At 38.7% G+C, this 20331-nt stretch overlaps 2 pseudogenes; both read left to right on the top strand.

The window, feature by feature from the left end:
• LOC102844194 overlaps positions 1-4639 on the top strand; it is a 16399-nt pseudogene extending 11760 nt beyond the window's left edge.
• Positions 4640-9767: 5128 nt separating this feature from the next.
• LOC102843792 lies at positions 9768-10133 on the top strand (annotated as a pseudogene).
• The last annotated feature ends 10198 nt before the right edge of the window (positions 10134-20331 follow it).

Raw genomic sequence — 20331 nt, 5'->3', positions numbered from 1 at the left:
AAATTGTATTGGTGCCATTTTGTTGGGTTCTATTTTGTGTCTCTCTTATTCTAATCCATCAGTTATTCTCTGTTATTTTTACGTGAATGATTTCCTTTAGTACTTCTTATAAAGTTGGTCTTTTGGACGCAGAACACACCTCTGCCCCTCTGACCCACCCCCGGCAGGTACCGAATCTTTGCCCCCCACCGGAAGTTTGTGGGACCCCTACCAGCTTTGAATTTTGGGGCCCTCGGGCCTTTGGCTGTCAGGCCAGGAATTAAAAAAAAATAGACCAAATTATAGGATTTATCAACCTTCCCTTGAAAAGTTGTCTAACATTGAAGATTAAGTTTCTTTGGACTACAAACTGCTGTCTGGCCTGATCATGTTTGTCCCCCTAACTCAAGCAACAGAGAGGTCCTGGGCATCTCAACAGAGGAGCAGTGATGTCAAATCAAGAACCAGCTATTACCTCAGTTTTCAAAAAACTCTGCCACATCAATGTCTCTAAAGAAGCAGGGTACCTCACTCACCATACAAGCCTAAAACAAGATATCTCCCCCCAAAAATGAATCCGTAGCAATGGATTTCCTGAAGCCAGAAAGTCTGGTGGAACTTCCTGACACAGAATTTATTAAAAGAAAAGATTGAATATTTTCAATGGATGAAAAACAAACTTGAAGAATTACAGGACACTACAGTAAAAAATCAGGAGGAACTTTAAAAAAACAATCAAAAACAACACAGAGAAAACAAACAAGGCATTAGAGGCACTGTAAAAACAAGAAACCATGATCCAAAATATGAAACCTAAGGTTTCTGATGCTGTCAACATGATGGAGGGACATATGAAGAGATGGAAAACAGAATCAGTGAAATAAAAGATAGACTTGTCACCACAGATATGACTGAGAAAAAAGTAGAATCAAAAAAGAAGGAAACAGAAGAAAACTTAAGAATAATGTGGGATACCTTTAAAAGAAATAACATTGACATCATTGGAATCCCAGGAATGGAAGAAGCAAATAAAGGCACTGAAAAAGTTGTGGAAGAATTACTAGAGGAAAACTTTCGAGGCATAATGCAGAATGACAGAATATATATTCAAAAAAGCTGAGTAAACACCACATAGAATAGACCCGGAAAGAAAAACACCAAGGCATAACATTGTCAAATTTGCTAGAACCAAAGATAAGGAGAGAATACTAAAAGCAATGAGAGAGAAGCAAAGAGTAACCTATAAGGGAGAACAGATAAGATTAAGTGCTTATTTCTCAGCAGAACCCATGAGAGCAAGAAGACAATGGAATGGCATATATTCAATACTCAAAGAACACAACTGTCAACCAAGAATATTCTACCCAGCAAAACTGTCCGTCAAATACGAAGGAGAGATCAAAATATTCCCAGAAATCCAAAACCTAAGGGAGTTTGTAAAAACAAGACCAGCCTTACAGGAAAAATTGAGAGATGTCCTTCATACAGAGATGCCACAGAAAAACAGGATGGACCAAACTAACTAGCAATAATGCCAAAAAGAACTTAACAAAATGATAGCAATAAAACCTTACCTCTCAATAATTACACTGAACGTGAATGGTTTAAATGTACCACTGAAGAGGAAAAGAGTAGCAGATTGGATATAAAACCAAAATCTATCAATATGTTGTCTACAAGAGACACATCTGAAAAATGAAGATAAAGAAAGACTAAAAATAAAAAGATGGGGAAAAATATACCAAACAAATGGCAACCAAAAAAAAAATAAAAAAAAACGCAGGAGTAGTGATACTAATTACTGATAAAATAAATTTCAATGAAAAACCATCACAAAGACAAAGAAGGTCACTACATAATGCTCAAAGGGTCAATAGAACAAGAGGATATAACAGTATTGAATATCTATGCACCAAATGAAAGACCTGCAAAATATATAAAACACACACTAACAAAACTGAAAAAGGAAATAGACAACACTACTATAGTACTGGGAGACTTCAATACACTCCTTTAAAGAAAATAAAGAACTACCAAAAACAATCTCAACTAAGATATTCAAGAATTAAACCACACAATTAACCAACTCGATCTTATAGATATTTATAGGCTAATGCATCCAAAAGAAGCACAAGATACCTTCTTTAAAAATGTGCATGGAGAGGCATTTATGCTGCAGGTGGTTGCGGGTTCCTTTTCTGTATGAAGATGTTGTTTGACCCTCTCCTCTGCTCTGGTCACTCCTTGACCCTCAGGCCCATGTCCTGACCCCCCGTGTGCTGTTCCTTCTCTCCCACACGCTCCCGATTCCAAACTTCCCACCCCCTGGCTTCCGAGACCGGCGCTCCCCGTAGTGTCCTGGCCCTGCAGACTTGCACAAGAGGTGCACATTGTGCTTTGCCATCTGCACAGATCTCAAGGGTGGAGTTAAGTCCAGGAAGCTGCGAAAGGAGAGGTTCCAGCTTGCATTTGTGTAAATCTCAAGGAAGGATTTGAGCCCCTGTAAAAGGAAGTGTGGACCAGACATCATTCATCTACTTCCCTAGTATCCTGTGTTCTCCCACTCGAATGCTTTTCCTGATGTGATTTCTTCATATTAACAAAGATCATTGCCTTTGACCTGCTTAAGCTGGAGTTGAAAATGGCCTTGAAATTGTTAATGACGGAGAAGCATTATCTCCTGAAAGTCCAAAGTTGGAATTCTTTAGAACTACCCATCCTTGGCATTCAATGTTAGTGAAATTGTTCAAATTGTGTGGCAAAGAAGATCAACATAATATTGCAGAGGCCGATTGGAGAAGTGTAACAATAGAGCAACTGTGCAAAGTGATTGAAGAAAATCACCCTTGGAAACAGTGCATCAGATTTCCGAATTATTCCTGCAACCGTGTAGACGTGAACCTGTTCAGGACTGATGTTGGTGCAAGTAGCCTTGCATGTAAGAAATGTGGGGAAGATTTCTGTACTTTCTCCTCATTTTGGATACATGGAGTGGATGAACATGAAACTACTGAATATGGTAATATCTATAGGAATCCTTCCTCTTTAGATTTTCAAGAAGCACTAAATGATTTAAATAAGCCTTAGAATTGTACTGGAAATGGGAAACACTTTGCTTCTTCTGGCCCTCTTACAAGTCCATCAGACCCCACCATCAAGAGACAATCGTACAGTGTAGAGAAGCCTTATAAATGTAAGGTATGTGGAGAATCTTTTCTTTCTGTCTCATGCCTAAGAAGACATGCAAGAAAACACACAGATGGGAAACCTTCTGAATGTAACCAGTGTGGGCAAAGCTTTCATCGGCTCAGTCATTTAACTGCCCATGGCAAAATTCACTCAACAGAGGGGCCTTTTGATGTAAGGAAGGTGAGAAAACCTTTTCTCCATCAAATAACCTCAGTAAACATACTCAGATTCACACAGGAGAGAGACCCTATGAACGTAAGGAATGTACAAAAGCAGTTTTAGAACCCAGTAACCTCATGAGACATGGAGGAATTCATGGAGGTCGAAAGAGATGTTATGAATGCAAGGAATGTAAGAAGACATTCCGTAACCTTGCTAATCTTACTGTACACACAAGAGTCCACACAGGAGAAAAGCCTTATGAATGTAAGGAATGTGGGAAAACATTTTCCCAATCAGGTCTGCTCACTAGACACAGAAGAATTCACACAGGAGAGAGACCTTACAAATGTCAGGAATGTGGGAAAACATTTACGAGATCATGCAGCCTCACTGCACACAGAAAAATTCACACAGGAGGGAGTCTTTATGAATGCAAGGAATGTGGGAAAGCATTCCGATGATCACATGACCTCACTATACACGGAAGAATTCACACAGGAGAGAGACCTTACCAATGTCCGGATTGTGGGAAAACCTTTGGGCACCCTGCCACACTAAGAACCCACCAAAGAATTCACACCGGAGTGAGACCTTACCAATGTCATGAATGTGGGAAATCTTTTTGCTGGCCAGGTCAGCTCATGGTCCATAGAGTAATTCACACAGGAGAGAGACCTTACCAATGTGAGCAGTGTGGGAAGACATTTGCCCAATCAGGTATCCTTACCTAACATAGAAGAATTGATACAGAAGTGAAATCTTATGAATGTAAGGAATGTGGGGAAACCTTCGCCAGCTCAAGTCACCTCTCTCGACACAGAAGAATTCACACAGAGAGAGACCTTTTCAATGTCTGGAATGTGGGAAAACATTTTCAGAATTCTGTCAGCTCACCTCACATAAAAGAATTCATGCAGGAGTGAAACCTTTTGAATGTAAGGAATGTGGGAAAACCTTTCACAACCCTAGCACAGGCAGAAAACACCAAAGAATTCACACAGGAGAAAGACCTTATGATTGTAAGAAATGTGGGAAAGCATTTGCACAGTCACGTGACCTCACTATACATAGATGAATTCACACAGGAGAGAGACCTTATGAGTGTCAAGAATGTGAGCAAACCTTTGGAAACCCAGGCACACTAAGAAAACACCCAAAAATTCACACAAGAGACGTCAGGAATGTCAGGAATGTGGGAAACTATTTTCCCAAGCAAGTCAGCTCACGTGACATAGAAGAATTCACACAGGAAAGAGACTTTACCAATGTCAGAAATGTGGAAAAACATTTTTGCAATCAAGTCATCTGAGTTAACATAGAAAAAATTCACATGATAGAGACCCTATGAATGTGACCAGTGTGGGAAAACTTTTGTCCAATCTGGTTTCCTTACCCAACATAGAATTCACACGGGAGTGAAAGCTTATGAATGTAATGAACATGGGGAAAACCTTTGCCCGATCAGTTTCCTTGACCAACATCGAAGAATGCACACAGGAGTGAAAACTTATGAATGTTATGAATGTGGGATAACCTTTGCCCAATCACCTCACCTCTCTCGACTCAGATTTCACATAAGAGAGAAATCATTTGAATGTCCATCATGTGGGAAACAATTTTCACAATCTTGTCAGCTCACTTCACATAAAAGAATTCAGAGAGGAGTAAAACCTTCTGAATTTAAGGAATGTGGAAAAACATTCTTTGTGGGGAACTTTTTTCTCCTTTTTTTTTTTTTTTTGCCTTCCAGCTTAATTGTAAATCGAAAAGATGGCAGGAGAGAAATGAATGTCGAGAATATGGAAATTAGATTTCCTGCCTTCATCCTAAATGTACATAAAGGCATTTATACAGGACAGAAATTTTATGAATGTAAAGGAGTGTGCTGAAGGTATTTGATGGTCATTTTTCCTCATCAACTATAGAAGATTTGACAGAGAAAAGAAATCTTTAGAATGTCAGAAATGTGGGAAACCATCTTCACAGTTAGCACACTTTAGTACACATAAAAATTCACACAATACAGAGAATTTAAGCACGAAAGGATGGGAGGGAAACCTTTTGTGGCCCTCGTACATGAACCGTGCCTGTAGAGTTCCCCCAGGATAGACCATCTGAATATAAGGAATGTATGGTAGCCTTTCCAGAGAGATGGCATCAAGCCATATAGTGATGGATTCACACAGTACAGACCTCACAGGAGTTGATCTATCCCTCCTCTCTGCACATGTTTATACTCACTCTGCACACAAGCTGTGTGTATGCAAGGAATTCAGGTGTCTGTTCAGTCCATCCTCTGCCCTCACTGGGCACCTGAGAACTCAGATTAGATGATTAATGCAACTAAGAAGCAGTTAGTCTTCCTGATGACGTCCTATAGGAGAACTGTGGTTCCATCTTGGAAAGTGAGATACTTGCACAGATTTTTCTATTTTTTAATGCACATAGGAGTCTTTCAGTGTTTGTTGAAGCGGTATCTATTTTTGCACCACGGTGACACTTTCATCATTGTATTGCCCCACTGGGCATTTGCAAAGCAATGTATTGTTTTCTTTGTTTCAAACTAAAATTTTTCGTTGTTAAAGGTATAAGTCATTGAATATTACTCATAATACCACAGAAAATACAACCAGGGAAATGCCATTTTACAAATTTTGAGATTTACAATTGGTATTTTCCATGCAATTAATAAAGATCTCACTTGTTCATGGGAAAAAATGTGCATGGAATGTTCTCCAGAATAGATGACATTATAAGTCACAAGGCAAGCATCAACAAATTCAAAAGCATAGAAATTATACAAAATATCTTTTCAGACCACAACATCACAAAATTAGAAATTAATAACAAGATAATAAAGGAGAAAAAAATCATACATTTGAAAGCTGAACAACTTGCTTGAACACGATTGGGTACAGGAAGAAATAAAAAATGAAATTAAAAAGTTTATTGAAACAAATTAAAATGAAGACACTACTTACCAAAACCTCTGGGAAACAGCCAAACCAGTAATTAGAGGTTAATTTGTAGCAGCAAGCAAACACATCAAAAGGAAGGAAAAAATTGATCATTGACTCTCTAACCCAACATCTCCAACAAACTGAAAAAGAGCAGCAAGAAAAGCTGACACCCTCTAAAAAGACCGACATTATAAAAATTAGAGCAGAGACAAACGAAATAGAAAACCAAGAAACAATTAAAACTATCAACAAAACTAGGAGGTGGTTCTTTGAAAAGTTCAATAAAATAAACAAACCATTAGCGAAACTCCCAAAAGAAAAGAAGACACAAATAATCTCAATAAGATATGAATAAGGCAACATCACAATAGAACCAGCTAAATTTAAAAAGCTAACAGAGTATTATGAAAAACTATACTAAAAAAATATGAAAACCTAGAGGAAATGAACAAATACTTAGGAACACACAACCTACCAAACTGACACAAACCTAAACTGAACACGTGAACAGATCCATTACAAAAGAAGAAATTGAAAAAGTAATAAAACAACTCCCAACAAAAAAAAGCCCTGGACTGGATGGTTTTACAAGTGAATTTTATCAAACATTCAGAAAAGAACTGTCACCAGTTCTACATAAACTATTTCAGAAAATAGAAGAAGATGGAATTCTCCCAGATGCATTCTATGAAGCAGACATATCCTTGATACCAAAGCCAGGAAAGGACACCACCAAAATAGAAAACTATAGGCCAAATATCTCATGAACATTGATGTGAAATTCCTGAATAAAATACTGGCCAATAAATCCAACAATACATCAAAGAAATAATTCACCATGATCAAATGGGATTCATAACAGTTATGCAAGGATGGTTCAATATAAGAAAAGCAATTAATGTAATCCATCATATTAACAAAGCAAAGAACATGAACCTATCAATTGATGCAGAAAAGGCCTTTGACAAAATCCAACGCCTTTTCCTAATTAAACCACTCAACAAAATAGGACTAGAGGGGAATTTCTTCAATATATTAAAAAGTATGAAAACCCGAGAGCCAACATTGTTCTCAATGGAGAGAGGTTAAAAGCATTCCCTTTCAGAACGGAAATAGGCAAGGATGCCCATTATTATTCAATATTGTATTGGAAGTCTTAGCGATAGCAATAAGAGAAGGACATAAGAGGTATCAAAATTGGCAAACAGGTGGTAAAATTATCTCTCTATGCAGATAATATGATAGTAATCTTAGAAGACCCTAAAGACTCAGCAAGAAAACTATTGGATACAGTGTACCAATTTAGCAAAGTGCAAGATACAAGAGCAACATACAAAAATCGATTGGATTTCTTTACAGTGACAAAGAGAATACAGAGCTGGAGCTAAGAAAAACAATACCCTTCACAATAGCTAATCACAAGATAAAATATTAAGGGGTAAATCTACAAAGAAGCACAAAGGATGTATTCAAAGAAAATTACAAAACATTACTACAAGAAACAAAAGGAGACCTTGAGAAGTGGAAGAATATCCCTTACTCATGGATAGGAAGATTCAATATTGTGAAAATGGCAATACTGCCAAAGGCAATTTACACGTTCAATGCAATCCCAATACAAATATCAATATCATTCTTCAAGAAGATGGAAAAGTAATCTCCAGTTTTGTTTGGAATGGAAAGAAGCCCTGAATAAGCAAAGCACTCCTTAAAAATAGAAAAATGATAGGAGGCATGTCACTCCCTGATTTCAAATCCTACTACACTGCCATGGTGATAAAGACAGCATGGTACTGGTACAATGACAGACACATGGACCAATGGAATAGAATTGAGAACCCGGAAATCAGCCCATCTATCTGATTTTTGACAAGGAGATGAAATCAGTTAAGCGGGGAAACGAAAGCTTTTTTAACAAATGGTGTTGGCAAAATTGGAAAAGTATCTGCAAAAGACTCAAGAAAGATCCACACCTTAAAAAACCAACTCAAGATGGATCATGGACCTAGGACTAAAACCAAGGTCTAGAAACTTCTTAAAGAAAAGCTTGGAAGAACTCTAGCAGACCTAATCCACAACATAAACAGTCTTCCAAGTATCCTGAAAAATCTACAACCAGGAGAAGATAAAATAGATTAGTAGGACCTTCTAAGAATCAAATCCTTATGCACGTTCAAAAACTTCTCCAACAGGGTAAAAATGGAAGCAACAGACTAGGAAAAAGTATTTGGTAATGACATGTCATATAAGGGACTTATAGCTAGAATTTATAAAATACTTGAGCACCACAACAAGATAAAGGTAAATAATTCAGTTGAAAAATGGGCACAGGAGAACAGACACTTCACCAAAGAAGACATTCAGATGGCCAACAAGCATATGAAGAAATGTTCAAAATCTCTAGCTCTAAGAGAGATGCAAATTAAGACAACTATATCATCTCATCCCAGTAAGAATAACAAAATTTAACAGAACAGCAAGCAACAAATGCTGGCGAGGTTGCGGAGAGACTGGAACCCTTATTCACTGTTGGTGGGAGTGTGAAATGGTGCAACCACTGTGGAAGATGGTATGGCACTTTCTCAGAAAGTTACAAATAGAGATACCATTTGACCCAGCAATTCCACTACTGGGAATATACCCTATAGAGACCATAACCGCCATCCAAGCAGATATATGCACACCCATGTTTATTGCAGCTTTGTTCACAATTGCAAGGAGTTGGAAGCAACCTAAGTGCCCATCAACAAATGAATGGATAGAGAAGCTGTGGTATATTCACACAATGGAATACTATGCTGCATTGAAAAACAAGGAACTCATGCAATATTATTCAAAATGGGTGACCCTGGAGGACATTATGCTGAGTGAAATATCTCAGTCACAAAAGGACAAACACTGCATAGTGCCACTGCGGTAGAATCAGACTGACATCAGGGTCAGGGTAAGAATGAAAAAAACTGGAGAAATTATGTATACTGCATTGAAACAGATGAGGGAGAGAACAATTTAAAAGCAATATATTATAGGGTATTATGATTATCATAAGAGTTCGGAATGAAGGTTGCAGAGTGTAGTGTACTTAGGGTGGAGGTGGGGAGGTGATGGGGGATTGTATACCAATGAAGGAATTTTTCTTTTCTTTTTTAAAGAGAAGAGGGAACTCGGGTGGGTGGGGGGTAGAAAAGTACAACAATGAATGGTAGGAAATCCAAAATCTCTGTAAATGTTCATTAAAATTGTTTTTTTAAAAAGTTGGTCTTGTTTTCACTAATCCCCTTGGTTTTTGCTTTCCTGAGAATATTCCAATTTCTCCATATTTGAGGAATAATTTTGCTATAAACAGAATTCTCAGTTGGCAGTTGTTTTCTTTAAGAGTTATGTATATGTCAGTTGCGCTGGAGAGTGGCAAGGCTGAGAGCGCGACTCTGCTGCTCTGGCGCTTCCCCAGCTTTTGCTGCCGCGGTCCGAGCAGCCATGTCTGAGGAGAGGCCCAAGGAGGGAGTGAAGACAGAGAATGAACATATCAACCTAAAGATGGCTGGGCAAGATGGCTCTGTCATCCAGTTCAAAATCAAGAGGCACACGCCTCTGAGCAAGCTGGTGAAGGCCTACTGTGAGCGACAGGGCTTGCCAATGACCCAGATTAGATTCAGGTTTGCTGGGCAGCCAATTAATGAAGCAGACACTCCAGCACAATTAGAGATGAAGGATGAAGACACAATCGATGTGTTCCACCTTCAGACGGGTGGCAGGTGGGCAACTGGAAACCTGTTGGGATGTCGCATCAAGGAGGACCATCTCACGTCTGTGTCACCTGTCCTTGCATTTGTGATCCAGTAGTAAACACGTGAACACGCCACCACAAGTGTCTTAGGAAACCCAAGGACGATCACCAAATCACATTCCTCTCTCCTTGATGTACTTCAAGGGTAACGCAACACTATTTATGCAGGGATTAATCTACAGCTGAAATTGGGCCAATACAAGTTGCTATCTTTGTTTAGAGTAAATGAACTGCAAGGTTTTGAGGGCGTATTATGTTTTTATTTTTCTCCCTCCTAGAACACTTTCCTCCAACTTGTGGGCTGTCCATTTTCAGTTTTAATTTTGGAGATCTTGCCCCCCCAGATGTTGTGATCTCCTCCCCACTGCTTCATCTAATCATGTAGGTAGCTCTTGTATACTGCAGTGGGTGCTTCTTCTGGACATATGTTTTGGGGGGCCTGATGGGGATGAAAGACAAAATTTCACTTGCTATTTGTTGAAGGTACAGTTTTTGAAATTTTATTTAATATTGCAAATTTAAGCTTTGAAAAAAAATGGTAAAATCAAATGGAATCTGTTAGGTTGCTGCATAAAAGGCAAACAAGGGAAATAGCAGTCTTTCACTAGTGTGGCCTCATGATCCTTGTCCTTGAGTGTATTCCCACAGGCCTCCGGCCCAGGGTCCCTACCACCACTGCTCAGTACCTATTGATCAGTGTAGAAGGTGACAACTACATTAACACAATTGGCTTTCCCCACTATTTTCATAAGAGAAAATAATGCCACAATTTCCATTTGATACTAGTATTGTGGCCTCTGATTTCTTTTAGTGTTTGCTTCTTAGGAGTAATTACAATTTATATATAAAAATTAAGATTATTGCCGAATTTGCAGTTATGTTGTTTTGTACAAGAGCTCTGAAGTATGTTAACAAATTAAACCCATGAAAAGATCACTTCATTATTCTCACAGACTTTTGCTCTGCTGCTTTCCAAATATGTACTGAATTTATGCATTAGTATGGTGATTTCAGTTCTGTGAACTATTTTGGGCTCTATATAAATTAAAAAGTCTCATCGTCTGCCTGTTGTTCTTCAGTAAGGGCTTGTTTCTTTTTGATGGCCATTCTCTGCTTTTTGTAGGCATCTGGCAGTGTCACATGATCCATTATTCCTACTTGTTTGAAATCTTGCTAAAAATGTTTGCTGCCTTTGTAGTTTGCTGAGTGGGCAAGGATTGGATGTTTGTTGGCTCTGTTGTTTATTCAACTTTTGTACATTATTTTTGTCCTTTACTACTGTAAACAGTAAATATAGTTTGGTAAAAAAAAGAAAGAATTCAGTATATGCCAAGACATTGTCATTTAGCTTGCTTGTTTTCTTCTTAGATATCAAAGTTTAATCTTATTAACTCTTCATTGTAAGTAACTCTTATCTTTCTTGAGTTCCTTTTAGTATTTTACCTTGGTCTTTGAGTATTGAACATTTTATTATGGTATGCCTTGCTGTTTTTGGGGGGAATCTATCTTATTTGGGATTCACTCAGCTTCTTGAATGTATATTTTCTCATCTTTCATGATACCTGGAAATTTTTCTTCTAGTACTTCTTCCACAATTTTCTAGGTACTTTTTATTCAGCCTCTTCTTGTTCTGAATTCCAGTCTCATGTATGTTATTTCACTTGATGGCATCACATGTAACTGTATTTTTTAATTGTTTTTATTATTGTTATTTTATCTGGTTTGTTTACAAAGTTTGTATTCATTGTTTTTCACACTATATCTTTCCCATTTCCTTTACCTATCCTTCCCTCTACCCATCAAATTGTATGACCCAGTGATTAGACCCCTGCTTATCCTCTCCCCTCTGCTCCTACCCTACCCTGTTTGGATCCCCATACATGTTTTACTAGTTATCTTTCTATTTCTACAATACAGTACTTGTCCTTAAGGGATTGAATTAGTTCATTTGCATAATGCTTTCCAGTCCTTCCCAAGTTATGTAGTAGTTTTCAAAATCATTGCTCCTGCATGCTGTGTAGTATTCCATTGTGTGAATATATCACAATTTTTCAATCCATTCAATCATGGTTGGACATTTCTGCTATTTCTATGTTCTCGTGATGGTGAATAACACAACTATGAACTTTGGTGGACAAATCTCTGTTTGTGTCTCAGTTCTAATTTTCTTGGGGTATATTCCAAGCAGTAAAGTAGCTGAATCATATGGAATATCTATGTTTAACTTTTTGAGTAAATGGAAAACTATCTTTCAGAATGGTTGTATCATTTCACAATTCCATCAACAGTGTATAGGAATTCCTGTCCCTTCATATCCTCTCAAACATTTATTACTTCTGTCCCATTAAATTGTGCCACTCCCACTGGGGTGAGATGGTATTTCATTGTGATTTTAATTTGCATCTCTCTTATTGCCAGTGATTATGAACACTGTCAGCCTTTTTATTCCATGAGGTAGGCCTTCAATGCGTGATCCTATATTGTCTTTCATGATCTTTATGGTTTGGGGCTTTACCCCTATGTCTCTGATCCACCTTTATTTTATTTTATTTTGTGCTTGTTGATTTGTGGTTTATTTTTATGGGGAAAAAACATATTTGGGGTACAAGGAGGTGAGGGTTGGGGGCAGAAGGGTGAGGATGGGTAGGGATGCAGTTGCAGAGCTGCAGAAATTGGTTGGTGGGGGGAGCAGGTGAAGGAAATGAAAAGGATCCAGTGGGGACCAGATGCTACAGGAAAATGACAAGCATTTTCCAATGGTAATTAAACCAACTGTCTTATTGATTTGGGAACTGGATACCGACTCTCGGCTTCTTCATGCTGAACAGCGGCGTTAATTTGAAGTGGGAAAGGGAGGACACTTTATCACGTTACTGGTGATCTTGGGTTAAGGCTGCTTGCCTTCTTGTTCTGTTAAAAGATATTTTCCTGTCATTTGCTCCCCTCTGTACTGCAAAGTGTTTTACCACATGGGTCCAATGGGGATGGTTGGTTGAACCCAGAGGCTCCATCCTCCTTTGCTTCTTTAGCTGGCAGTTGTATTTCCTTTTTGTCACTGGCACTGGGCTCGGGGTCAGGTCTGAAGTAAAACTCAGTGGTAAGGTTACCTGTAGGAAAGGGAGCAAACCTAGAGAGAACAAACTTGTGAGTTACAAATAGAAGGGCTTTGAGGGTGTTGCTTTCAGGTTTACTGGAGGAGACTGTGGCAGAAAGAGAGGGTGGCCTAGGTAAAATTCTCTGGATACCCTAGGCATTATTTTTCCTACCCAGGGGACAGATGGCACAATCTGGGGACTGAGGAGCTCACCCTGAGGGCCATGACGGCTCGCCCCAAGCCAAGAACTGAAGACAGCCCACCCTGGGCAGAGGGCCGTGACGGCCCACCCCGAGCCGAGGGCCGTAGACAGCCCACCCCGGGCAGAGGGCTGTGACAGCTCGCCCCAAACCAAGGGGTATATGGTGAGAGCTGTGCATCCAGCTTCAGATTTCTGCAGGTAGTCGTCAAGTTTTGCCAGCAATATTTGTTGAAGAGGTCATCATTTCTCTGATGAGTTTTGTTTCATTCTCAAATATCAAATGTGACCATAGATAGATGGATTAATTTTTTGTTTCTTGATTCTATTCCATAGGTATATGTGACTGTTCTTGTACCTGGACCATGCTGTTTTGGTTATTACAGCTGAGTAGTAGCTTTGAGATCAGGGAATGAATGCTATGCCTATCACTTCATTCTTGTTTTTCAGAGGTTCTTTGCTTATTCAGGGTCTCTTTCCTCTCCAAGTAAACTTCTCAATTTCCTTTTCTACCTCTTTGAAAAATGAATTTGTTACCTGTATTGGGATTGTGTTAAACATGTTTTGATAAAATCATCATTTCTACTATATTGAGTCTCCCTATGCATGAACAGAAATTTTTTTTTTCCCCATTTTTTAGGGCTTATCTTTTGTCTCATAGAAATGTTCTGTAGTTTGCTTTGCAAAGGTCTTTTGTGTCTCTAGATAGGTTTATTCCTAAGTATCTATGAGGAGAAATGTGGGGTCAAGATTGGTGGACGATTTATCAACAATCTGCGTTATGTGGATGACACAACCCTGCTTGCTGAAACTGAGGAGGACCTGAAGCGCCTGGTGCAGAGTGTCAAGGACTGCAGCCTACAATATGGATTGAGGCTCAATGTCAAGGAGACAAAGATTCTCAGAACTGGACCAATTGGCAGCATCAGGATGGATGGTGAAGAGATTGAGATTGTACACAGCTTTAGTTTGCTTGGCTCCATAGTCAACAGTCTTGGCATCAGCAGCCAGGAAATTAAAAGGCACATTGCCATAGGAAAGTCTGCTGTTAGGGACCTCTCCAAAGTGCTTAAGAGCAATGGTATCTCTTTGGAGACTAAGGTGCGTCTGATACAGGCCATGGTCTTCGCAATCACCTGTTATGCATCAGAGAGGTGGACAATGATCAAGGAGGATAGAAGGAGAATTGATGCCTTTGAGCTGTGGTGCTGGAGAAGAGTATTGAGAATACCATGGACTGCTAGGAAAACAAACAGATTTGTACTGAAAAGGGTTAAACCAGGTGGCTCCTTGGAGGCAAGGATTCTGAGGCTCTGTCTAACATACTTTGGACATGTTGTGAGGAGAGACCGGTCCTTGGAGATGGACATCATGCTTGGGAGGGTGGAGGGACAGCGCAGGAGAGGAAGGCCCTCTATGAGGTGGGTTGATTCAGTGACTGGGATAATTGGGATGGGAGTGTCAGAGACAGTGCGATTGGCACAGGACAGAGCGGAGTTTAGGGCTATTCTACATAGTGTCGCTATGAGTCGCAGGCGACTCGACGGCACATAACAACAACAACAACAACATCTCAATTTGTGGTTGACTATTGTAAATTATATCGCTTTCTTAGTTTCCTTATCTGTGTTTTCTTAATTACTATAGAGGAATCCCACGGACTCTTATATATTGAAATTATATCCTACGACTCTACTAAATTGATCTATTAGCTCTATCAATCTTTTTTGTTGAGTTCTTGGATTTTCTGTATACACTAACATGTCTCTGGCATTCAGCCACAGTTTAATCATCTCTTTGCTGATCTGGATGCCTTTTATTTCCTTCTCTTGTCCTACTGCCCTAGCAAGCACTTCCAGTAAAATATTGTATAAAAGTGGTGACCATGGGAATCCTTGTCTGCTCCCTGCTTACAAGGAAAATGCTTTTAGTCTTCCTACACTGAGAATGCTATTGGCTCTTAGGTTTGCACATATATTTTTTATTATGTTGAGGAAATTCCCTTCTATTCCAATTTTGCTGAGTGTCTTTGTCAGGAAGGGGTGTTGGATTTTGTCAAATGCCTTTTCTTCATCAATTGCTAGATCTTGTTCTTTGGTTTGTTAATATGGTGAATTACATTGATTGTTTTTCTTATGTTGAACCAACCTTGCATACCTGTTATGAATCCCACTTGGTCATGATGAATTATTTTTTTAATATGCTTTGGATTCTTTTGGCTAGGATTTTGTTAAGGCTTTTTGCATCTTTATTCATGAGAGAAATTAGCCTGTGGGTTTTTTTTGGTAATATATTTGCCTGGTTTTGATATTAGGGTTATACTTCCTTCATAAAATGACTCTTGGAGTGTTTCTTTTTTCTAGTTTTGTATTTTTTTAATACTTTGTGTAGAATTGAAAATAGATCCTCTCTGAATGTTTGATAGAATTCATCTGTGAAGCCATGTGGTCCAGGACTTTTCTTACAGAGAAGTCTTTTTATGACCTGTTCAATTTTTTCTTTTGTGAATGGTCTGTTCAAGTTTTCTACATCTGTCCTTGTCGGTCTGGGTAAGGCATGAGTATTACGGAAGTTGTCCATTTCTTCTAGTTTTTGAATTTATCAGAATATAGCTTTTCATATTATTCTGATATTATCAGTTTCATTTCATCTGATTCTGTTGTGATGTCACCTCTATAATTTCTTAATGGAGTTTTCTGTGCCTTTTTTTTCTTCTCTCTTTTATTAAGTTTGCCAGTGGTTTGTCAGTTTTATTGAGCTTTTTGAAAAACTAGCTCCTGGTCTTATTGATAGTTTAAATTGTTTTCCTGTTCTCTATATCACTGATTTCAACTCTTGTCGCTATAATTTCCTTTCTTCTAGAAGCTGTTGGATTAGATGAAGGTATTGAATTAGATCATTGATTTTTCTTCTTTCTTCCTTTTGTGTGTGTGTGTGTCTACTCTTATGAACTGTCCCTTGAAAGACAGCTTTACCTGCATTCCAGAGGTTTTGGTATGCTGTATTTTCATTTTCATTTGTTTCAAGGATTTCTTTTTCCATTCTTTATTTCTTTTATAAGCCAATCATGTTCTAACAGTGAGTTTTTTAGCTTCCATATAGGCACATGGGTGGTTTTGTAGTTTTATCTTCCTGTGGTTAATTTCTTATTTTATGGCACTGTGTTCTGAGAAGATATTTCATATTATTTCAATGTTTTGTTTTTATTTTTTTAAAATTTGTTGAGGCTTGCTTTGTGTCCTAATATATGATCACTTCTGGAGAATATATTACGTATACTTGACAAGAAAGTGAATTGAGTTTTGGTTGGTTGCAGTACCTTAGTTTAATGTGCAAAACATCCACAAGGTCAGGTTGACTGATTGTATAATTTAGATCTATTGCATCTTTGATAAGTTTCTTTTGAGTTGACCTCTTGCTGACAGTGTGTTAATGTCTCATACTACTATTGTGGTACTATCTATTTCTTTCTTTAATTCTGATTTTTCTTCTAGTAAGTTTCGAGTGAGATTCTTCTCTTTCAGCTCAATGACTTTCTGTTTCATCTCTTCTGTTCTACATTTTTGTCCAGGGTGTGACCCTTTCGCCATTTTGGTCTCTGTATTCTGGAGTGCATTTTCATGCTTTTCTGTTATTTCCAATAATGTGTTGGCTGTACCCTGTCTTGTGATGATTTTTTTTAAGTTCTTGTACCTCTTTATCTATACTTTCAGTTCTTTTTTCCACTGTTTGCATTTTCTTCCATAGTTGTTCAAATTGTCCTCGTCAATAAAGTTCTTCTGGTACACTCTGTCTGTGGTATTTGCTCTCTTAATGACTTCCATTGTTTCTTTCATCATTTGCACTTTCTTCTTTAGCTGTTCAAATAACTCCATATCAGCATATTTCTTCTGATTCTCTCAATCTGGGGTATTCATTGGGTCTGATGTTTTAGGATAGGATTATTTTGGTTTTTTTTATGGTAATTGAGGCAGACTGCTGCTTTCTTGACATTGTATGAGTCTTTCCCTAGTAGAAGTTAGACTTTTGTAATTATATAATGTCCTAGGGTATGGCAATGTTTTGTGAAAGACCTGGTTAGTGGTGTTCCCTTCTTGGCCTGAGGCCTGCAAAACCAACGGCCTGAAGCAGAGTGACTGTTGTCCTCCTGAAACCATGGTTCAACACACCTCTTCCCTTTGCACTTAAGAAATGCCAAGATCTCTAAGTGATGTAGACAGCTGACTTCAAGGGCAAGTACTTGTGATACTGGTGCTCCTGGCACAGGACAACATGGCCATGCAGACTAGTCTGGTCTTCACCTGGTTAGACTGTTCCTGCCTAGTGCACCATCAACGTTGGGCCATGCATCAGCATCAGGCCCCACATAACTCTCATACTTTCTCCATTTTCCTTTCTTCTTGTTTCTCCTTTTCCTCTACCAAATTAGTATCAAGTTTTATGTTTCACTGATCCGTTGGTCTATTTCTTCAATTCCGTTCTTTTGTCCCTCCCATATTATGATAACTTCTGTAATGTTGATCTTATTATTCTGGATTTCATTTTTTTCCCCTATGATTTCTAACATCCATTGGTTGTTACTAGTTTGTCCTACATTGTTTTTAGGCTTATTTTCTTGTTATTGTTTTTTGTTTGGGTGTATTACTGTTGTTATTATTGTTACTTCTATATCTTAGCTTCTGGCTTCAATGAGTTCTTTCATTTCTTTGTAATTCTTCAAACATCATTGATTTGAATTTCCCCTGGAGTATTCCATCAGTCCTTATGTCTTTCTTTGTATTCTCATCTCCTCTTAAGGGGAATGACTTATTTGGAGGTGTTTTTTTTTTTTTGTGGAGTTTGAATCTATTTACTGCTACTGGGACATTGTGGTGACATATAAATTATCTTTTTTTAATACTGATTTATTTACAAAGTTCATATATATATTGTTTTCCCACACAAGATCCTTCCCATTTCCTTCACCACCACCCCATCGAATTGTGCAGCCCTATGACTAACACTCCCCACACACTCATGTGAAATGTTTGTTGTACATTTTTTTAACCTCCTTTCTTTTGGCATCAGGAGTGGCATCCACTTCCTAAACAACATGTCTCCAGAAACTGTATGAACTTTGATATATGTCAATAGTTGTAGAGGGGCTTCAGGCCTTTGGTTTGTAGGGTCATTATGACTCATACTCAACTTGAAGGAAATCAACAATAACTTGGCAGATTCAGAGGTGTCCAGGTAATTAACTATTTGTTGTCTATGCAGCACTTTTATTTAGAGGCGATGACTGGTAGCATTTGTAGACTAATGCTTGTCAGTATAATGCACTTAACTTTTTATTAATAGAATGTGTGGGCACTCTATCCCAGAATTTAAGTGGGCTCTGCTATAAGGATGATGCTGGAGCCAGCTCACAGATGGCATTATTAAAATTTGCTCCTTCTTGTTGCCTTTTGGCAGAGTTGGTCTTTGAGACACTGCCCTGAATTTTTGTTTCCTTGACTTTCTTTGACTCAGGGGCTCTCAGTTGTTTGGAGTCTGGCTTTCACTTTATGAATCCCTGTGCTACTGTACCTTTAAATTTTCTTTTCATCTGTAGTCCTAAGGAAACTTAAGGTCCCTAGGCTAGTCAGTTGTAAGGCAAGACTGCAGGCTAGGGACTTATGAGCCCACTACTTTTGGTGAGTGTGATAAGGCTTTTCTTCCCCTGCCAAAGGAATCAACCAGCATCTGGGAGTGTCCCCAAGGGACCTCATGTTGGGGGCTGACTACAAAAGGCACTTGTTTCCTGATTATGCCAATCTGTGTGATTTTTGCATAAGGAGGCTCTTCACTCTTGGGAATAGACATGCACAAGTCCCCAGCCTTTGCACATGAGCTGACCTCCTCAGTACCAAAATAACAATTGTTTTCTTGAACTAAAGGGTGTATTCTTACCAAGTTCAAGAAGGCATTGGTCTCCTAACTACTAGGGGAAATGACATGTCTGGGGCCTACCTATGTCCTACCCATTCAGATGAAAGTTCATTCTGCTGCTTCACTGCAAGCAATAGAGAAATAAGGTCCTGTCTTCTCCTTAGTGGATAATCGAATTCCAGTAGCTCTGATTACTTCCTATTTTTTTGTTCTAAAACTTTAAGTATTCTTATTATTCATATACATTGTGTTTCATGGATGTACATTGTTTTATACAGTCTTTAATATACATTCTATTTCATTCACTTACATAGGGTGTTTTTTAATCTCACTATCATCTTTTTAATAACTGCTTTTGTAAAAGCATGTTAGCCAGCTACTTCATGCCTCATTCATTACATCCTCTTCTTAGATAACCAATTTGTGATTTGTTCATCCCTATTAAACAAGTACTCTGAGAGAGCAAACATGTCCCTTTTGCTGAAGAATCCTCTGTTCAATTTGGAAACTTTGGGCATCTGCACCTACAAAGTAAGTCCAATCCAGAGTAAGTCATCAGGGTGTAGCAATATAGCTCAGCTCACAGCATGGGCCATCTTTTCTTCATCTGGTTGGGTTCTGTTCAATTCATCTTCAGCCATCCTCGATTATGTTCAAACAAACATCAATTGTAATCTCAGAAGCTCACAATTCTCCCTGTGTTCCAGACCTATTGGTCTGCTCACTCAGCCCTATCCCCGACATGGGGCAAAGTCAAACCCCATATGGGGAAAGTCAAGTCAGCTAACCAGGAGTTCTCATGAATCCCTGCTCCTCAAGCCAACAACAAACCTTCCTTTCCCATCCAGACCTCGATGCATGGTAGGTGGGGAGTACTGAAGGAACAAGTCAAAGCTCAGCCTGTTTCTCCACTGTTGTATTCCTCCCACTTCCACTCCTGTGGATCCAAGTGAACTCTATGAGTGAGAATTGTTGTTGTTGTTGTTATGTGCCATTGAGTCGCTTGCGACTCATAGCGACCCTATGTACAACAGCCCTAAACTCCGCTCTG

This window comes from Elephantulus edwardii, unplaced genomic scaffold, assembly GCF_000299155.1.
Source record: "Elephantulus edwardii isolate Elephantulus edwardi_28Jun2011 unplaced genomic scaffold, EleEdw1.0 scaffold00338, whole genome shotgun sequence".
Lineage (NCBI taxonomy): Eukaryota > Metazoa > Chordata > Mammalia > Macroscelidea > Macroscelididae > Elephantulus > Elephantulus edwardii.
Note: the sequence above shows the minus strand (reverse complement) of the source record. Positions and strands in the feature narration are given on the sequence as shown.